Here is a 21,540-nt window from a genome sequence, read left to right as displayed (position 1 = left end):
AGTCTCTGGACAGGCAGGTGGTCACGGCACGTGACGGCAGAGCCTCCAGGTAGGCTAGCAGGCAGGTAGCAGGTGAGCGCTCCCAGGTGAGCGGGCAAGAGTCTCTGGACAGGCAGGTGGTCACGGCACGTGACGGCAGAGCCTCCAGGTAGGCTAACAGGCAGGTAGCAGGTGAGCGCTCCCAGGTGAGCGGGCAAGAGTCTCTGGACAGGCAGGTGGTCACGGCACGTGACGGCAGAGCCTCCAGGTAGGCTAGCAGGCAGGTAGCAGGTGAGCGCTCCCAGGTGAGCGGGCAGACTGATCCATAGACAGACTGGCAGGGCTGGTAGGCAGACTGTCGGACCGCAGGAATGTAAGCAGATAGACAAGTATCAGGCAGGTATCAAGCAGGAATCTGGCAGGTAACTGGCAGGTAACTGGTAGGTAACTGGTAACGGGACCTGAGGGCTGAAGCAGAGTTGAAAGGCTTTGCAACAACATTGCTCGGGCACCTCCATTTTGGAGGAGGTGCCTTATATATGGTGAAGTCCACTGGCCATTGGCCGGGGACTCCTTAGGACGGCGCGCGCGGCCCCTTTAAGAGAGGGGGAGCGCGCACGCCCTAAGCACAAAGGCCGGGAAGCAGCGCGCGCTGCCAGCAGAGCGGGAGGAAGCCGCCGGGCACGGAGAGGTGAGGGGAACGGCGTCCCTGCCTAGCAGGAGGCAGGGACTCCGACGCTACAGTACCCCCCACTTTAGGCCCCCCCTTTTTTTAGGCCAGAGAGAAATTTATCAAGGATGAGAGGGACATGGATGTTCTCCCGGGGCTCCCATGTTCTCTCCTCAGGACCAAACCCCTTCCAATCCACTAGAAAAAAGGTCTTTCCTCTTACCCTTTTGGTGGCCAGAATGTTCTCTACCTCAAACTCGTTTTCAGCGGAAACTGGAGCAGGAGGCGTACCTGTAGACTTGGAAAAAGAGTTAAGTACCACGGGTTTGAGTAGAGATACATGGAAGGAGTTAGGAATCCGCAAATTGACCGAGAGTTTCAATTTATAGGCCACTGGGTTGATTTGTTTGATAACTTCCAGTGGGCCGATGAACCGAGACCCTAACTTGTAGGAAGGAATCTTGAGCCGGACATATTTGGACGAGAGCCAGACCTTATCTTCAGGACGGAATTGTGGTGGATCCAGACGTTTTTTGTCAGCCTGTTTTTTCATCCGCTCGGATGACTGAAGAAGTGCAGATCTGGTACTTTCCCAAATGGAGGAAAATTCGTTAACGAGAGATTCCGCAGCCGGGTTGTCCACCGAGGTGGAGACGGGAAACGGGATCCGAGGATGCTGACCGAAGACTACAAAAAACGGGGATTTGGAGAAAGATTCGCTCTCGTGATTATTGTAAGAAAATTCGGCCCACGGTAAAAGATCCACCCAGTCGGAATGGTGAGCATTAACAAAGTGCCGGAGGTAACTGGTTAAAATTTGGTTGATCCGTTCTACTTGGCCATTGGACTGTGGGTGATAAGCTGAAGAAAAGTCCAAGGTGACCCCCAGCAATTTACACATAGCTCGCCAAAAACGAGAGGTGAACTGAACCTCTCGGTCGGATACGATGTGGAGAGGAAGACCATGAAGACGGAAGACATGATGGATAAAGTCTTTGGCTAACTCTGATGCAGACGGGAGACCCGGCAGGGGAATAAAGTGAGCCAGTTTGGAAAAGCGGTCAGCGACCACCCATATGACCGTACAACCGGCAGAGACAGGGAGGTCCGTTATAAAGTCCATAGCTATATGCTGCCACGGGGCAGCAGGAAGAGGAAGGAGACGGCCGACTGGCAGATGTCTCGGAACCTTGTTGCGGGCGCAGGACACACAGGCTGAAACAAAGTCTATTACGTCCTTGTGCAGGGTAGGCCACCAGTAATGCCGGGTAATAAGCTGGAGGGTCTTTTTCTGACCAGTGTGGCCAGCTAGCTTGGACGAGTGTCCCCAGTGTAGAACCCTCTCACGATCAGGTACAGTTACGAACGTCTTACCGGGTGGAAGACGATCCAGATTCACGGGGGCCACCTGCATCACTTTTGCGGGGTCGATGATGTGTTTAGGCTCCTCCTCAAGATCAAAGACCAAAAAGGATCGGGATAAGGCATCAGCTTTGATGTTTTTGTCAGCCGGGCGAAAATGAAGAATGAAATTAAAGCGGGCGAAGAACAAGGACTACCGGGCTTTGCGCGGGTTAAGTCTCTGGGCACTCTGGAGGTAAGCCAAGTTCTTGTGGTCCGTATAAATTATTACCGGGTGAAGAGCCCCTTCGAGCAGGTAACGCCACTCCTCCAGTGCCAGCTTAATGGCCAACAATTCTCGGTCTCCTATAGAATAATTGCGCTCAGAAGAGGAGAAGAGTTTGGAGAAGAAGCCGCAGGTTACCATTCTTCCGGAAGACGACTTTTGGGTAAGTACCGCTCCGGCTCCGGAGGAGGAAGCGTCGACTTCTAGGAAGAATTGTTTGTTGCCGTCCGGACGATGCAGCACAGGGGCAGAGGAAAAAGCCTGTTTTAAGGAAAGGAAGGCCTCCTCTGCTTCGGGCAACCATTCTCTGGGATTAGCGCCCTTATGGGTGAGCGCTGAGATAGGGGCAGTCCGGGAAGAGAAGTGCGGAATGAAGAGGCGGTAGTAGTTGGCGAAGCCCAGGAACCGCTGAATAGCCTTCAACCCCTCAGGTCGAGGCCACTTCTGGATGGCAGACAGTTTCTCAGGGTCCATTTGTAGGCCGGTCTGAGAGATTATGTAGCCCAGAAATGGAAGTGAGGTCTGCTCAAAGAGGCACTTCTCATATTTAGCGTAGAGGTGGTTCTGCCTGAGCCTGAGCAGGACCTGACGAACGTCCCTCCGGTGAGTGAGAAGATCCGGAGAGAAGACCAAGATGTCGTCCAGGTACACCACCACGCAGGAGTAGAGAAGGTCCCGGAAGATGTCATTGACCAACTCTTGAAAGACGGCGGGAGCATTACAGAGACCGAAGGGCATTACAAGGTATTCATAGTGGCCGTCCCGGGTGTTGAATGCCGTCTTCCATTCATCCCCCTGACAGATACGGACCAGATTATACGCCCCACGGAGGTCCAGCTTGGTGAAGATTCTAGCCCCCCTCAAACGGTCAAATAATTCAGGAATGAGCGGAAGGGGGTATTTATTCTTCACTGTGATCTGGTTAAGGCCTCTATAGTCTATACAGGGACGGAGTGAGCCGTCCTTCTTTTTGACGAAGAAGAAGCCTGCTCCCGCAGGGGAGGTAGATTTCCGGATAAATCCCCGGGCCAGATTCTCCTCAATATATTCAGACATGGACCGGGTCTCAGCAGTGGACAAAGGGTAAATACGCCCACGGGGAGGAGTAGCGCCGGGCATCAGGTCAATTGGGCAGTCGTATGGTCTATGAGGGGGTAATGTCTCCGCTTCTCTTTTATTAAAGACGTCCGCAAAAGACCAATAGGGAACCGGTAGGCCGGGTAGATTGGCTGGGGTAGGAGAAGGACGAGCAGGATGAACGGGAACTAAACAAGTCTTATGGCAGTCCTGTCCCCAGCGAAGAACTCCGGTCTGCCAATCAAGCACGGGTGCGTGTCTCTGGAGCCAAGGTAGGCCTAGCAAGAGGGCGTGAGAGAGTCCAGGCAGAACATGGAAGTAGATGCTCTCAGAGTGCAACATTCCCACCTGCAGAGTTATGGATTCGGTGATGAGTTGGATGGGATGAGGTAAGAGGCCCCCATCCACGGCGGCGACAGATAAGGGTACAGCCAGAGGTTTGGTGGGTATGCGGTATTTCTCTACCAGGGACTGAGAAATGAGATTTCCGGCAGCTCCAGAGTCAAGTTGAGCCAGTTCAAAATAACGGTTCTCCCCGCAGATGATAGAGACCGACAGCATAAGGGATGGAGAGGGTTTATTTCTGTCTCGGGCGACCTCTCTGAGCGATCCTAGACACAGGCGTTTCCCAACCTCTCCGGACAGGAACGGATCCGGTGCTCCTTACTGCCACAGTAGAAGCAGCTCCCCTCGGCACAGCGTAATTCTTGACGGGTTTTGACCATCTTGGTCTGGTCGACCTGCATAGGCTCGGGTGAGTGCGCCGGGGAAGTAACGGAGGAAGTGAGTCTCTGGAAGGTAGGGGCAAGGTGTGGAAACCTCCTCTCATGGGTAGCCTCTTTGATGCGCTCCTGGAACCGGATGTCAATCCGGGTGGCAAGGGTAATTAAGTTGTCGAGAGTGGTAGGAATGTCCCGACCGGCGAGTTCATCTTTAATACGGCCGGACAGACCCTCCCAGAAGACGGACACCAGGGCGTCGTTATCCCAGGCAAGCTCCAAAGCAAGGGTACGGAACCGTATGGCATATTGGCCCACGGTGAGGCTTCCTTGACGGAGGCGAAGCAGAGATGAGGCGGATGAGGTCTTCCGTCCTGGTTCGTCGAAAACTTTCCGGAAAGCCGTGAGAAAGACTGGCAGGTTGGACACCAGGGGGTCTCCTCTCTCCCATAGAGGATTTAGCCAAGCCAGCGCCTCCCCCGTGAGATGGAACATGATGAAGGCTACTTTGGCTCGGTCGGAGGAAAACTGGTGTACCAACAGTTCGAAGTGCAGAGTGCACTGGTTAATGAAGCCCCATGCCTGGCTGGGATCTCCGCCAAAACGAGGCGGGGCGGAGAGGCGGGGACCGGGAAGAGATGCCATGGTATTGATTGGCAGCGACGGTGCCGGAGTAGTAAGTGTGCGAGTGGAGGCAGCTCCCGATGAGGTAGTCAATGTGTCCAGGCGGGAGTTAACACTACGCAGGTGACTCAGGATGGACTCCTGTTGGGACCTCTGATGGGAAAGTTCATGACATAGGTCCGAGAGCGAGGGAGCTTGGGTGCCACCGGGTTCCATGGCCCGAGCAAACTGTAACGGGTCTGGGAGGTGGAACCTCTGAGCAACTATACAAAGGGGCAGTCCTTGTAAGGAAGCGGATGGCTCCCAGGGAAGGCGGGCAGGTAGTCACGGCTAGTGACGGGGACAGTCTCTGGGTAGAAGGGCAGGAGGTCACGGCAAGTGACGGGGACAGTCTCTGGGTAGAAGGGCAGGAGGTCACGGCAAGTGACGGGGACAGTCTCTGGACAGGCAGGTGGTCACAGCAAGTGACGGCTAAGCCTCCAGGTAGGCTAGCAGGCAGGTAGCAGATGAGCGCTCCCAGGTGAGCGGGCAAGAGTCTCTGGACAGGCAGGTGGTCACGGCACGTGACGGCAGAGCCTCCAGGTAGGCTAGCAGGCAGGTAGCAGGTGAGCGCTCCCAGGTGAGCGGGCAAGAGTCTCTGGACAGGCAGGTGGTCACGGCACGTGACGGCAGAGCCTCCAGGTAGGCTAACAGGCAGATAGCAGGTGAGCGCTCCCAGGTGAGCGGGCAAGAGTCTCTGGACAGGCAGGTGGTCACGGCACGTGACGGCAGAGCCTCCAGGTAGGCTAGCAGGCAGGTAGCAGGTGAGCGCTCCCAGGTGAGCGGGCGGACTGATCCATAGACAGACTGGCAGGGCTGGTAGGCAGGCTGTCGGACCGCAGGAATGCAAGCAGATAGACAAGTATCAGGCAGGTATCAAGCAGGAATCTGGCCGGTAACTGGCAGGTAACTGGTAACGGGACCTGAGGGCTGATGCAGAGTTGAAAGGCTTTGCAACAACATTGCTCGGGCACCTCCATTTTGGAGGAAGTGCCTTATATATGGTGAAGTCCTCCGGCCATTGGCCGGGGACTCCTTAGGACAGCGCGCGCGGCCCCTTTAAGAGAGGGGGAGCGCGCGCGCGCCCTAAGCACAGAGGCCGGGAAGCAGCGCACGCTGCCAGCAGAGCGGGAGGAAGCCGCCGGGCACGGAGCGGAGAGGTGAGGGGAACGGCGTCCCTGCCTAGCAGGAGGCAGGGACGCTGACGCTACACACACCTCCTCCTCCATGCTTCACAGTGGGAACCAGGCATGTAGAGTCCATCTGTTCACCTTTTCTGCGTCGCACAAAGACACGGTGGTTGGAACCAAAGATCTCAAATTTAGACTCATGAGACCAAAGCACAGATTTCCACTGGTCTAATGTCCATTCCTTGTGTTCTTTAGCCCAAACAAGTCTCTTCTGCTTGTTGCCTGTCCTTAGCAGTAGTTTCCTAGCAGCTATTTTACCATCAAGGCCTGCTGCACAAAGTCTCCTCTTAACAGTTGTTGTAGAGTTGTGTCTGCTGCTAGAACTCTGTGTGGCATTGACCTGGTCTCTAATCTGAGCTGCTGTTAACCTGCGATTTCTGAGGCTGGTGACTCGGATAAACTTATCCTCAGAAGCAGAGGTGACTCTTGGTCTTCCTTTCCTGGGGCGGTCCTCATGTGAGCCAGTTTCTTTGTAGCGCTTGATGGTTTTTGTAACTGCACTTGGGACACTTTCAAAGTTTGCCCAATTTTTCGGACTGACTGACCTTCATTTCTTAAAGGGAAGGGAGGAGAGCCAGGCGGAGGTGACCGAGCGGACCGGGAGGACCAGTAGGAGGCGACCGGAGGGACGAGCGCAAGAGAGCGCTGTGGCAGCGTGCAGTGCCGGCTGGCGGAGGGTGCCAGGTGGTGGTGACCAGGAGGTGATCAGGAGGACCGGTAAGAGGCGACCGGAGGGTCGAGCGCGCTGTGATAGCGAGCAGCGTCCCTAGAGGAGGTGAGTGAGGGGCAGGAGGCCGCGATAAGAGGCCCTACTGAACCCAAGTGTGTACTGTACTGTATTGTATTTGTATCTGTATTGTAATTGTATTGTATTGTATTGTATTCCCTAGTCCATATTTAATTGATCACCCCCGTCCATATTTAAATTGATTCCCCTGAACACCCTCGTCCATATTTAACTGATCCCTCTGACCACATTAAATTGACCCCCCGTCCTCATTTAATTGATCCCCGACCACCCGCCGTCCATCTTAAAGTGATCCCCCTGACCACATTTAAATGATTGACCCCCCCAGCCCATAATTGATTGATCCCCCTTGTCCTATTTAATAGATTCCCCTTGTCCACTTTTACTCATCCCCAGTCCCTATCTATTTGCCTTATCCCCCACCATATTTAATTAACCCCTGTCCATAATTAATTGATTGATTCCCCAGACCACAATTAATTATTTCCCCAGTCCATATTTATTGATATTATTGATACTTATTGATCCCCAGTCCTTAGTTAATTGACCCACCGTCCATACCTATTTATTTGCTTTACCCCCCATCCTATTTAATTAAACCCCCTGTCCATAATTAATTGATTGATTCCCTAGTCCACAATTAATTATTTCCCCAGTCCATACTTATTGATCCCAGTCCATAGTTAATTGACACACCGTCCATACTTAATTAATCCACCTGACCCACTCAGCTGATCCCCCGTCCATACTTAATTGATACTTAATTGATCCCCCGTCCATACTTAACTGATCCCGCGCCGATATCTAATCGATACACTTGCACATCCCTAATTGATCCCCGTCCATACACCTATATATAAATAATTGTGTTTTGTACTTGTACATATATACTGACTGTATCCCCATATTTAGAATGACGTCCATGTTGGCCGGAGCCATGCAGTGTACATCTTGCGCAATGTATGCATTCCCTGAGCCACCGCTCAGGGATCCATACTGCTGCGAGAGATGTGAGCATATCGTGCACTTGGAAGCCCAAATCCTGGATCTAAGTGCTCAGATAGCGGTACTGAGGAGCATCGACAACATGGAACTGAGTTTGCTGCTCACCGAGCAGACACTCAATGGGTCAACACTGGGGGTGGAGCTTAGTGGGGAAGCGCAGGCTGAACAGGCAGGGAGCTGGGTAACAGTTAGAAGGGATAGAGGGAAGAAGTATAGGAAGGCTGGTTCAGAACCGGCATTATTGGAGCACGACAGATCCTCTGACCGCCGGGGGAGTGTATGCTCCAGTAATGAGGGGGAGGGGGGAAGTGTAGGGCAGGCTAGACAGGTCCTGGTAGTGGGTGACTCTATTATTAGGGGGACAGACAGGGCAATCTGTCACAAAGGCCGGGATCGCCGAACGGTGTGCTGCCTCCCTGGCGCTCGAGTCCGGCACATCGCGGATCGGGTTGACAGGTTACTGGGTGGGGCTGGCGAAGACCCAGCGGTCATGGTCCACATTGGCACCAATGACAAAGTGAGTGGTAGATGGAGGGTCCTTAAAAATGATTTCAGGGATCTAGGTAGGAAGCTTAGGGCAAGGACCTCCAAGGTAGTTTTCTCAGAAATACTACCAATCCCGCGAGCCACACAGGAGCGCCAACGGTAGGTTAGGGAGGTGAATAAGTGGCTAAAGAGTTGGTGCAAGGCAGAAGGGTTTGGGTTCATGGAGAACTGGGCCGACTTCGCTGTCGGCTACAGGCTCTACTGTAGGGACGGGCTGCACCTCAATGGGGAGGGTGCAGCGGTGCTGGGGAAGAAGATGGCTAATAGGTTGGAGGAGTTTTTAAACTAGAGACGGGGGGGGGGAACCAAGGAAATAGGTGGGATGTGAGGCAAGCAAGGGGGAAGGGGAGAAGTGAATATAATGAGGGTGGAGAGGGGGGTGGGGATAGTACAGTTAGATCGTTAGAGAAGAATAGGATGCTAAATAACCCCAAAGTTTTATCTTGCATGCTGACCAACGCAAGAAGCCTGACCAATAAGGCGGATGAGCTGCGGGCGCTTATATCGGAGGAGAGGTATGACATCGTAGGTATAACAGAGACTTGGCTAGACGATAGCTACGACTGGGCTGTAAATTTAACAGATTATAGTTTATTTAGAAGGGACCGGAAACAGGGGAAGGGCGGAGGAGTCTGCTTATATGTAAAGTCACGTCTAAAGCCCAGACTAAGGGAAGATATAGGAGAGGGAGAAGAGGGGGTCGAGTCCATGTGGGTAGAGATAGAGGGGGCAAAAAATAATAATAAAATATTACTGGGGATCTGCTATAAGCCACCCAATATAACAGAGGAGAATGAGAATCTGCTATTAGGACAAATAGACAAAGTAGCAAAACATAATGAGGTGATTGTAATGGGGGACTTCAACTACCCGGATATTGACTGGGAAACAGAAACCTGTAGATCGCAGAAAGGAAAACGGTTCTTGACAAATATCAAGGATAATTATCTCTCCCAACAAGTGCAGGAACCAACGAGAGGGAAGGCAGTGTTGGACTTAATATTGACTAATAGGCATGATAGAATAACTGAGGTACAGATAGGGGGGCACCTAGGTAATAGCGATCATAATATTATCAATTTCAAAATGCCCTTCAGTAGGGTTATCAATAAGGGAACAACTAAAACATTAAACTTTAGGAGGGCGAAGTTTGATCAGCTGAAAGAAAGCCTTCAACTTATAGACTGGGACAAAGTTCTTAATCAAAGGAATACGAATAGTAAATGGGAAACCTTCAAAAGAATTCTGAATACTCAGTGCAAGAGGTATATACCGTATGGGAATAAAAGGGCCAGAAATAAGAGGAAACCAATATGGTTGAATAAGAACGTAAAAGGGGCGTTAAATAGCAAAAAAGAGGCATTCAAGAGATTAAAACAGGAAAACAGCAAGGAGGCACTAATGTGTTACAAGGAAAAAAAGAGAACCTGCAAAAAACAAATAAAATTAGCAAAGGAGGAAACAGAGAGACATATTGCTAGGGAAAGTAGATCAAATCCCAAACTGTTCTTTACGTATATAAATAGTAAAAGGATTAAATCGAATAATATTGGACCGATAAAAAGTGATGAAGGCAAAATCATAGAGAAAGATGAGGATAAAGCTAATCTATTAAATAAATTTTTTTCGTCAACTTTCACAAAGGAAAAAGAACTAACAGGCGAAATGAGAAGTGACAAGCTTAATCCTCCACTAAGTATGACAAATCTAACCCAAGCTGGGGTACAGAAACGCCTCAGTAACATTAAAATAAACAAATCACCAGGACCTGATGGCATACACCCACGGGTACTAAGGGAACTAAGTAATGTGATAGACAGACCGTTATATCTTATATTTAAGGACTCTGTTGAGACTGGGTCTGTACCACTTGATTGGCGACAGGCGAATGTAGTGCCAATATTCAAAAAGGGAGCAAAAAGTAACGCCGGAAACTATCGGCCGGTGAGTCTGACGTCCGTTGTGGGCAAAATTTTTGAAGGCTTTATTAATGAGGCAATCATGGAGCATCTTGATGCTAATAATCTATTAACCCCGAACCAACATGGATTCATGAGGAATCGCTCCTGCCAAACTAACCTGATTGACTTCTACGAGGAGGTTAGCTCTCGAGTAGATCAGGGGGAACCAGTGGATGTCGTGTATCTCGACTTCTCAAAAGCGTTCGATAGCGTGCCACATAATAGGTTGGTATACAAAATGAGAATGATGGGGCTGGGGGAAAATGTTTGCAAGTGGGTAGCTAACTGGCTAAAGGATAGAAGGCAGAGGGTGGTTATAAATGGAATATACTCAGATTGGGTAAGCGTCACTAGTGGGGTACCACAGGGGTCTGTACTAGGCCCAATGTTATTTAATATCTTTATTAACGACATAGTCAACGGGATAAATAGTAAAATATCAATATTTGCAGATGACACAAAGTTATGTAAAACAATTAATACAAAAGAGGACAGTGCAGACCTACAGAGGGATTTGGATAAGCTGGGTAGGTGGAGCATTAAATGGCAAATGAGGTTTAATGAGGAGAAATGTAAGGTCATACATATGGGAAGGAAAAATGGAAGTCAACAGTACTCACTGAATGGGAAATCATTGGGGAATTCAGAGATGGAGAAGGACTTGGGCATCTTGATTGATAGCAAACTAAATTGGAGTGCCCAAAGTCAGGCGGCTGCTGTAAGGGCAAACAGGGTAATGGGATGTATCAGAAGAGGTATAGCTGCAAAGGATGAGAACATTGTTCTTCCACTGTACAAAGCTCTGGTCAGACCACACTTGGAATACTGTGCTCAGTTATGGGCCCCAATATATAGAAAGGATATAAATGAGCTTGAAAAGGTACAAAGGAGGGCAACAAAATTAATAAGGGAAATGGAGGGACTGCAATACCCAGAGAGGTTGGCAAAACTAGGACTATTCAGCCTGGAAAAGAGAAGGTTGAGGGGGGACATAATAAATGTGTACAAATATGTTAGGGGACAGTATAGAGACCTTGCCCGGGATTTGTTCAAAAGGAGGGATATTACGGTAACAAGAGGGCATTCACTAAGACTGGAAGAGAAAAGGTTTCAGCACCAGCATAGGAAGGGGTTCTTTACGGTAACAGCAGTGAGAATATGGAATTCACTGAGTGAGGAGACGGTAATGTCGGATTCACTAAACCAGTTCAAGCGGGGACTGGATGCTTTCCTAGATACCAGGCAGATTTCTGCATATACTTAAAAATAGAATAAAATAGTAGGTTGATACAGGGATTTATTCTGACTGCTGGTTTCAGAGTCGGGAGGGAATTTTTCCTCAGGTGAAGATTGGCTAAATCATTTGGGGTTTTTGCCCTCCTCTGGATCAACTTTAGCAATTACAGAACTAACAGGTCGAACTTGATGGACGCAAGTCTTTATTCGGCTTTACTAACTATGTAACTATGTAAAGTAATGATGGCCACTCGTTTTTCTTTACTTAGCTGCTTTTTTCTTGCAATAATACAAATTGTAACAGTCTATTCAGTAGGACTATCAGCTGTGTATCCACCAGACTTCTGCACAACACAACTGATGGTCCCAACCCCATTTATAAGCCCAAAAATCCCACTTATTAAACCTGACAGGGCACACCTGTGAAGTGAAAACCATTTCCGGTGACTACCTCTTGAAGCTCATCAAGAGAATGCCAAGAGTGTGCAAAGCAGTCATCAAAGCAAAAGGCGGCTACTTTGAAGAACCTAGAATATAAGACATATTTTCAGTTGTTTCACACTTTTTTGTTAAGTATATAATTCCACATGTGTTAATTCATAGTTTTGATGCCTTCAGTGTGAATGTACAATTTTCAAAGTCATGAAAATACAGAAAAATCGTTAAATGAGAAGGTGTGTCCAAACTTTTGGTCGCATGGACTTATTATTTTGAGCTTTGTTCTGTTATTCCTTTTTGTGCCAGGAAAAGACTGTTACTTTTGTTTCCTCACTGGTGTATGGACACTAAATAAACCACCAGTTTGTTTGAACTCGCGGATTGCATCACTGTGTGAATCTGTGCCTACCTCCAACGCGGCTCAGTGAGTACAAATCCCTACAATTGGTGCTAGAAGCACGGGCACAGATCCCAAGCAGCAGTGTGACTGCTGCAAGAAGACGTATATGTCCTGGGTGAAGTCCGCCATAAGCCAGCAAGTGTCGCCGGACAAAATGGAGTACCTGCTTAAACATTTGTTGCAAGCACAGCAGGCGCAACAAGCGCAACACCAGCAGCAGTACCAGCAGAGCATGCTGCAGCAGGAAGCAAACTTCTGATGCAGCTGATCCAACAGCAGCAAAGACAAATGAAATCTTGGCAGAGCAGAACCGTGGCAGGACGACCGCCACATCCTCAGATCCAGGTGATGACTCATACGTCAGGAAGACGGTAAGAAGAGCATTACAAAAGAAGACCCCGGGTGATGACGTTGAGGCGTTCCTGACTGTCTTTGAGAGGGTGGCAGAGCGGGAAAAATTGTCTCCGGAGCAGTAGGCGGAGGTGCTGGCGCCATATTTGACAGGCGAGCCGCAGAAAGCCTATTATGACTTGGCCTTGCAGGACGCGAAAGAGTACGCTATGTTGAAAACTGAGATTTTGGCACGCTTAGGAGTGACTCTGACTGTCAGGGCGCAACGGGTGCACCACTGGGCCTATTGCAGTGACAAACCTCCCCGGTCCCAGATGTTCGACCTCCTACACCTGGTCCAAAAGTGGTTGCAACCAGAATCTTCTTCCCCAGCACAGATGGTGGAGAAGGTCATTATAGACAGGTTTATACACTCTCTTCTGAAGTTGGTGAAATCCTGGGTTGCCCAGGGAGATCCCCATAATGCCGATGACTTGGTGGGGTTGGTGGAAAGATACCAGGCGGTTGAGAGTCCGTTGGGAAAACAAGGGGTCGTAGCCTCTCAATACTGGGGTTCTCAAAAGGCAGCGGACAACCAAAAGAAGGGAGCTAGCACCACATCTGGGGGGCGTCATAGAGTTCAGGAGGGGTCTGAGTTGGTGCCCAAGGTTCCACCCCATAATATAGTGTGTTGAAGATGTCATACCCCTGGCCATACTGCCGCCCGGTGTTCCGTAAACTCTGAGCCAATGGACTGCAACATGGGCCGACGTTGCTCTTATTTTGCCTACCCCACCGGCAGCGCTTTTTCTCAACATGGCAAGGGCCCTCAGGCATGCTCAGTGTCAGTAAACGGGGCACGAGTCTCTGGACTATTGGACTCAGGAAGTTTGGAGACACTGATAAGGGCCACACTCCCTCATGGACTGATTCCTGGGAAGGTGGTGCGTGTCCGGTGTATCCATGGGGACGCTAAGAACTATCCAGTGGCCCCGGTGGATGTAAACACGGACTGTGGCACCACATCTCATGAAGTGGCGGTCGTTAAGGACCTATTGCATCCCATAATAGTTGAACGTGACTTTGCATTATTCTGGGAAATGTGGGGGAAAGCGGGGACACACGTGGCTCCGCTCCGTACACCTCATACACACACGGCTCCGCTCCGCACGCCTCGTACACACGCAGTTTCGCTCCGTACACCTCGTACACACACGGCTCTGCTCCGTACACCTTGTACACGCGCGACTCCGCTCCGTACACCTCGTACACACACGGCTCTGCTCCGTACACCTCGTACACGCGCGGCTCCGCTCCGTACACCTCGTACACACACGGCTCTGCTACATCCACACTGTAAACCCCTCCTGACCCCACACATAAACTTCAGCTCATCCAGCACCATGACAACCAGCACAGCAGAGTCCTGCATCCACTGAGGCCCCTGATCATGTGACCCCTGACTCCTCCCCTCCTGTGACCTCATCACAGCTCCTGCGCGCACAGAGCAGCCATATATGTGGTGGCGGCTCTGCAGGTGGAGGTATGTGGAGACCCCCATTACTGGGCACAGGGGGCATTAACCCCTTCAGCACGGAGACTCTTTTGGGGTCTTGTGTTGCCCCTTTATAAGAATCATAAGGTTTTTGTTCTGTTTCCTGTAATACATACATACGACCCCACTATGGAGAAAGGAAGGGAGGAAATGTATTGTTCTCATAGTACAGGACCCCTTTACTGCCCCCACAGTGTAATGCCCCCATTATGCCCCTTATGCAGGATGTATGATGCCCCCACACAGTGTAATGCCCCTTATGCAGGATGTATGATGCCCCCACACAGTGTAATGCCCCCATTATGCTCCTTATGCAGGATGTATAATCCCCCCACAGTGTAATGCCCCCATTATGTCCCTTATGCAGGATGTATGATACCCCCACACAGTGTAATGCCCCCATTATGCCCCTTATGCAGTATGTATGATGCCCCCACACAGTGTAATACCCCCATTATGCCCCTTATACAGGATGTATGATGCCCCCACACAGTGTAATGCCCCCATTATGCCCCTTATACAGGATGTATGATGCCCCCACACAATGTAATGCTCCCATTATGCCCCTTATGCAGGATGTATGATGCCCCCACACAGTGTAATGCCCCCATTATGCCCCCATTATGCCCCTTATGCAGTATGTATGATGCCCCCACACAGTGTAATACCCCTATTATGCCCCTTATGTAGGATGTATGATGCCCCCACACAGTGTAATGCCCCTATTATGCCCCTTATGCAGGATGTATGATGCCCCCACACAGTGTAATGCCCCCATTATGCCCCTTATGCAGTATGTATGATGCCCCCACACAGTGTAATACCCCTATTATGCTCCTTATGCAGGATGTATGATGCCCCACACAGTGTAATGCCCCTTATGCAGGATGTATGATCCCCCACAGTGTAATGCCCCCATTATGCCCCTTATGCAGGATGTATGATACCCCCAGACAATGTAATGCCCCCATTATGCTCTTATGTAGGATGTATGATGCCCCCACACAGTGTAATGCCCCCATTATGCCCCTTATGCAGGATGTATGATGCCCCCACACAGTGTAATGCTCCCATTATGCCCCTTATGCAGGATGTTTGATGCCCCCACACAGTGTAATGCCCCCATTATGCCCCTTATGCAGGATGTATGATGACCCCACACAGTGTAATGCCCCCATTATGCCCCTTATGCAGCATGTATGATGCCCCCACACAGTGTAATGTTCCCCCAGTACCGCCTGAGGTCTTGCAGTTGGAATAATCCCTCTGTAAAATGGTTTTCCCTTTGCCTGCTCCCCTACATGTATACCCTCGAGCATGTATACATGCATGTAGGGGAGCAGGCCTTACAAGATATCGAGGCTTTGTACAGTAATATTCCGCATGAGGATGGTATCAGAGGAGTAAGACATTTCTTGAAACTGAGGTCAATAGAGTGTAGCAGACATAATGACTTCATGGAGGATCTTCTAAAATTCACTCTTGTCTTACTCATAACTTCTTTCTTTTTGATAGGAAGTATGCTAACCTATTCCTGGGCTGGTGGGAGGAAACCACAATATTCAGGGATGATCATAAGTGGTGGCATCCATTTATTGGGGTATGGTATAGATATATTGACTACATTTTAATCATCTGGTCAGGGACCAGTGAACAATCTTTTGAATGTGTCAGGGAACTCAACTTCAACAGAGTCTGAGATTTACATCTGAGTTTAATGATTACCAGTTGCCTTTCCTGGATGTACTAATCAACAAAGAAAGGGATGGGACCCTAGGGACATTCATCTACCATAAACCTTCAAGCACTAATAAACTATTGAAGTGGGATAGCCACCACCCCATCCCCATAAAAAGAGGAATACCCAAGGGCTAATTTTTATGGTTGAAAAGGTACAGCCATAATGTCACAGATTTTAATATACAGGCAATAGACCTGAACACCAGATTCAGGGAAAAAGGGTACTCCTGGTACATTTTGGATTCCGCATCATTGTTTGCAGAAAAATGGGAGAGACAGACACTCCTCCATACCTAACCAAGAGACCAAGAAAAAGATGAGATAACACAAGTAAGAAAAACTTACGACAGTCAGAGTGACCATATCTTTAATATCCTCAGAAAACACTGGGATATACTTGTGGCTGACCCGGACCTGAGTGTGCTGTGGGATCTACTCCCACAATAACTTTCAGAAAGGATCAGTCAATTAGAGACCATTTAGTGCATAGTTTCTACAAAAAACCTGCACCCAAGGGGACTTGGCTAGATAGAAGAATCTCTGCGGTTTATTTAGATCTGGAGAATGTTGTACATGTAATTGGATGAGACCATGTAAATCTTTCTCGAGTTCCTCCACGAGTAAAAAAATTTTTCAGAGAGATTATTCCAACTGTAAAACCTCAGTACTTGTGTATATGGCCACATGCACCTGTCCCCTAGATTATGTAGGCAAGACCAAGACAGAGTCTAGGAGGAGGGTGGGGGGCAATTGGGTGATATATGCCATGGTCAGTACACCCCATTAGCGAGGCACATTAGCAGTGCACATTGAAGTGAAACCGGAGACATCTCCTTTTGTATCATTGAGGTGGTTAAACCCAATGTGAGAGGAGGTGATCACAATAGATGTATCCTCAAAAAAGAAAGTAAGTGGATTTCCAGACTGGATTCACGAGCCCCTAAGGGACTGAATGAGCAAATTTCCTATGCCTGTTTTGTATGAATACAGCCCCATTCTGGATTACATTTTTGGATTTTATACTCTACCCATTGCTACTCAGTTCCCTGTGAATGGGGGATCACATATTGTTGTACTTCATCGAGATATCTGAGCTTCTATATCAGAATTATTTCTTATCCGTTATATCCCATATATACTATTTAGTAACTAACAAGTGTGGTGATCCTTGTGTATCTCTAATTATGCAATAGGGGTCAAATATGACCATTTAGGAATTTACTGTGGGCCAACATCCCATATTTTATGTAGTGATAAAGTAGATCTACATGCCTATTGCATGATGGGAGGATGTGCAATAGTTGTTTTTAGTCTCCCATGACGCTGATCTCAGAGAGAGGATTTTTCTGTTGGTAGAATGCAATCCAATACCATATGTGTGGAACGCATGCTTCCGGACATGCGCATTCGCAGATAGGAGACCGTGATGCACTCCGGCATGGAACGCACATGTCCAGGCACGTTTTTGCTTTCTGCCCCCCCGTTGTTTTGTGCTGAATTGTGGGGAATACTTGAGAATTTATTTTTGTTCTGTCTTTAGTTGATCTCACTGATGCATCAGATAAGTCCTCAGAGAATTATAATTAGAGGAACCCATGGACACATTAGGATTTGTGAAGCTGACCTCCGCTCTCCTCTATTTCCTTTGAATTTATTGTGTGACCTGTATTTCAAAACAGTAGCTCTTGGTTTGTTTCATTTCCATGTGTAAATTGAATTTGACTCGTAGTCTTTGATATCTCTTTCAAACTTAGTTTTTTTGATGTCTGAGATCCATCCTCCAGACTTTGTAAAGTCTTTTGCATATTTTGTTTGAGTTTTGTATCCAAAAAGGCTTCTAGACTGGGCGGAAAACTTTCACCTAGTTTTTTTTCAAGAAACAAATATCAAACGCAATGTGACTTGATTATCCTTTATAAATTTATCTTTATTAAGTTTTGAAAAGGAAATACAAATACAAACGCCAGGTACTAGTTGTGCAACAAGTAGTAGGTCAAACATGACCACATAACCATAACAATAACCAGTATTTCCAAAACATTTGAAAACAAAATGAAATAATTAAACACAATACAAAGTAGAGTCGCTGGTAGAACATTGGTTCAATGTGTTTTAGGATATACCAGCATGGTGACTCTGACTTAAACATTAAGTCATTACATATTCATGTGGATTAACAAATAAGGGCTATAAAAGAAAAAAATGAGTAGTTAAAACCAAAAACACAAGTACATACAAAGACAAAGGGAAGTGGGGGAAGGAATGTATGGGTAAGAGGGTTAGGGTAACCTCAGAGAGGCTCCTGAAGTATAGACTTAGCTTTCCCCTATGAGGTCAAGGTAATCAGCGGAAGATTTAAACTCCAGTAGAGCCAGGTTTTATAAAATTTATCATGGCAGTTATTGATCGTTATTGAGCTCCTCCTTTAACACAATCTCATTTGTTTTGGAGAACCATAGTGAGATTGTCGGGATATTGTTACTTTTCCATAGCAAGGGAATACATGCTCTAGCAGACGTGATCAAGAGTCTCAGTATCGAGTTTTTATGTTTTTAAAGGGATGTTGCTGTGATGGAGAAGGACGAAAGCTGGGTCAAGGTCTGAAATAAGATCACTGAATTTTCTAATCACTAGTAGAACTTTTCCCCAGAAAGGAGAAAGGAGTTTACAGGCCCAGAAAATATGTAGTAGGTCACCCTCCTCCTCCCCACATGTCCAACACATGGGACTAGCATCTGGGAATATAGAGTGTAGGCGAGCTAGGACCGTATACAACCGAGAAAGCAGTTTATAGCTGGCCTCCTGAAATCGCGAGCTGATTGATGTGTGTCAAGGTGAAGATTCGCTTCCACTGATCCCTCGTTAAGGTGCAACTCAGATCTCTCTCCCATTGAGATTGGAAGCGTGTTTTAGACTGGTCCAGGGATTCAATCAGTAGGGAATACAAGAGTGACAAAGTGTGTCTTAATGGGCCGGTATTTGGTGACTTGGTTATCCTATAAGGGTTTTTTTTTACATGTGGACATACACCCTGTAAAGCATGCAACTATGTTAATAAAACCGACACATTTGAAGAAAACCTAACGGGACAGCAATTTGCAATACACAATTTCATCAGTTGTAACACTATAGGGGTCATCTATTTAATAGAGTGTATAGAGAGTTAACTGCAATATGTGGGATGGACGTCAGATCCGCTATAAACATGTATTAGAAGACATTTATCTGACGCAATCAATCCCACAGCATTAAACGTGTCTGTGGTTTCAAGACGCTTTTCACAAAAACATACAGGGGATATCAGATCCTTCAGATATTAGGAATAGAAAAGTCTTATAAACCATTAAGAGGTGGAGATATGAAAAGAAAAATCTTAAATAGAAAGTCATATTGGATATTTAAATTACAAACTAGAGCCCCACAGGGAATGAACATCAGACAGGATTAATATTACAGTACAATTAATTGTATTTGTCTGTGATTTCCAGTGATTTTATTGAATGTCTCATGCATGAGTTGTATTTGTGTATTATCTTTTTCTATCATACAATACAGGGTTAAATTGTCTGAGAAGAGCTCAGTAATCAATGGACACCCAGGCGTTCCAAAGGGAAGGATATAAAAGTATCACGGAGACTCACATGTTGTAAATCAGGAATAAGCATTGGTTTGGTATGTGGGCACTTGGTGGTATGCCATCACAACAGTTTTTATGAATTCACAATAAATGTGAGGTTTTAACAATATAGAGAATGCTGGAGAATCCATCTCTCCTCCTTTCTCTACTTGAACCTTGAAATGTCCCTGACCAGGGCGGCTCCATGCGGTGATCTTCAGACCAGATACATTGAACAAACAGTGAGCTGACCTCCCTCTCCATTTTCCCATTATATGATGTTTTCCCTATAGTGACGAATATTTATTTTTGCTAAAACTGTGATATTTTCACTTTAAAACTTTTTTAAACCTTTTTTATAAACTTTTTTAAACAACTCTCATTAGTGCGATCATACAACACAGAAGCCTCTGATTTCTCAGGTGATGCACTGTACTACTGTAGTGCCGTGTATTATCACTGCCTGTGCAATAGTAACGGCCCCATACACATGAGATAAGTGTTGACTGATCGGTCATTTGGCAGACGGCTATCTCCAGACTCCTCCATACACACAAATATTCCAGCTTTCCTGTGGTTTGTATGACTGACTGGTACTGTCGGGAGGCCCCCAAATACATTATATAGTCAACCAAAACCCCCAAAATCAGTGCTTCCATGCAACTTTAGTCTAATGTTTATGGGGCGTTTAAAGGTAACTTATGGAACGCTGCCTCTGGCCCGGCCTAATAGACTTTCGCACATTGCAGGCCCAGACACTATTATTAGGCATTTCAGTATTGTAGGAACTAGTCAGCCCCATACTATTGAGTACTTGGGGAGGAAGGGCATTCAGCCGAACTCTGTCACACCTTCTTAGATGCCATGTTTGCTTTTTGCAGGACAACGCGCACAGCACCAGGAACTAGCGGTGGACACCGCGTTCCTCTAAGCCACTATTTGCAGCACCGCTTTATAACCAGGAACTCTGGGTCACAGGTATGCTACGTCCAGCTCTATTCTGTCTATCTCTGCCTCCACAGTCCCTCTCAGCTGATAACTCTGAGTCTGCCACTCTCTGCTCTTTTCTGCAGACCCAAGCAGCCAGTGTCACCATATCTCCACACTTTTGAATTCCTACCTTTGAATACCATCCAGCAGTCTAGTAGGTGTCACCTCTCTTCAATTTGTATATATACTTGCTCTATACTATGATGTTGTATCTGCATTAATGGGGTTTGACGAAATATTATGCACTGTTTGACAGCATGTTTATTGTTCAGGTTAAACAAGAGATATTGTCATGTTATTGCACAATGATCCATTTGTATATGCTTTTTTATTTTATTATTTATTATTATTCTTTTATTTATTGTTTTGTTCTTTGTGCTATTTCCAATAGTTCTTGATTAAGGTCAGATCGACCGAAACGTTTACTTTTGTTTTTGGACTGCATTAAAAAAAAATATTTTCTTTAATAACCATTGAGTGCCGAGGTTATTCTCAATGTCAATTCCAGTGTCAGAAAATTAGGTGAGAATTAGCTTTATGGAAGATGAGTCTATAAGTAACGTGTTCAGCTGCAGACTCCGAGGAAGAAACTGCTTGTTGTCTGTGGCCTAAAATATAAAGGTTTTATTACTAGATGTAAATAAAAAAACTAAATACTGTAAAATAATAAATCTCCTCATATGTTTTCCTTATTCTCTCCAGTAATTGTATTATTACACAGGATCTTTATGATGTTACATCGGCTCATCTTCTTCTCATTCAGGTCCATACAATATCGGATCCTCTCCTTGAAGATCTTCTATATAAGAGAGCTTTCCTGATTTATCCATCAAAGATGGATATGGATTGAGACAAGATGACGGAGAGGATATTACACCTCACCCTAGAGATCCTCTTCCGTCTTACTGGAGAGGTGAGAGATTCTGATGACGTCACATTACATCATTCTTATCTATGGGAATAACAGATGGACAGAACTGGAGAGGTGAGGACTCTGGAAATGTCTGGAGGGAGACTTATTAATGTGTCTCTCCATAACCAGAATTACAC

At 47.2% G+C, this 21,540-nt stretch overlaps 1 long non-coding RNA gene across 2 annotated transcripts; it reads left to right on the top strand.

Annotated features, from left to right (window-relative positions):
* The first annotated feature begins 14,093 nt into the window (after positions 1–14,093).
* LOC141217361 (uncharacterized) lies at positions 14,094–21,432 on the top strand. Of its 2 annotated transcripts, none has more exons than XR_012286205.1 (4): positions 14,094–14,132; positions 20,382–20,478; positions 20,574–20,644; positions 21,254–21,432. It is a non-coding gene; the product is annotated as an uncharacterized lncRNA (long non-coding RNA). The 2 variants fall into 2 exon arrangements; XR_012286204.1 differs by lacking the exon at positions 14,094–14,132 and adding an exon at positions 19,414–19,556 and having other exon boundaries at positions 21,254–21,429.
* The last annotated feature ends 108 nt before the right edge of the window (positions 21,433–21,540 follow it).

The sequence above is a fragment of the Phyllobates terribilis genome, unplaced genomic scaffold (assembly GCF_046119375.1).
Source record: "Phyllobates terribilis strain yellow unplaced genomic scaffold, ASM4611937v1 Scaffold_238__1_contigs__length_3037890, whole genome shotgun sequence".
NCBI lineage: Eukaryota > Metazoa > Chordata > Amphibia > Anura > Dendrobatidae > Phyllobates > Phyllobates terribilis.
The sequence above is the reverse complement of the archived record's forward strand: the minus strand, read 5'-3'. Positions and strand labels throughout refer to the sequence as shown.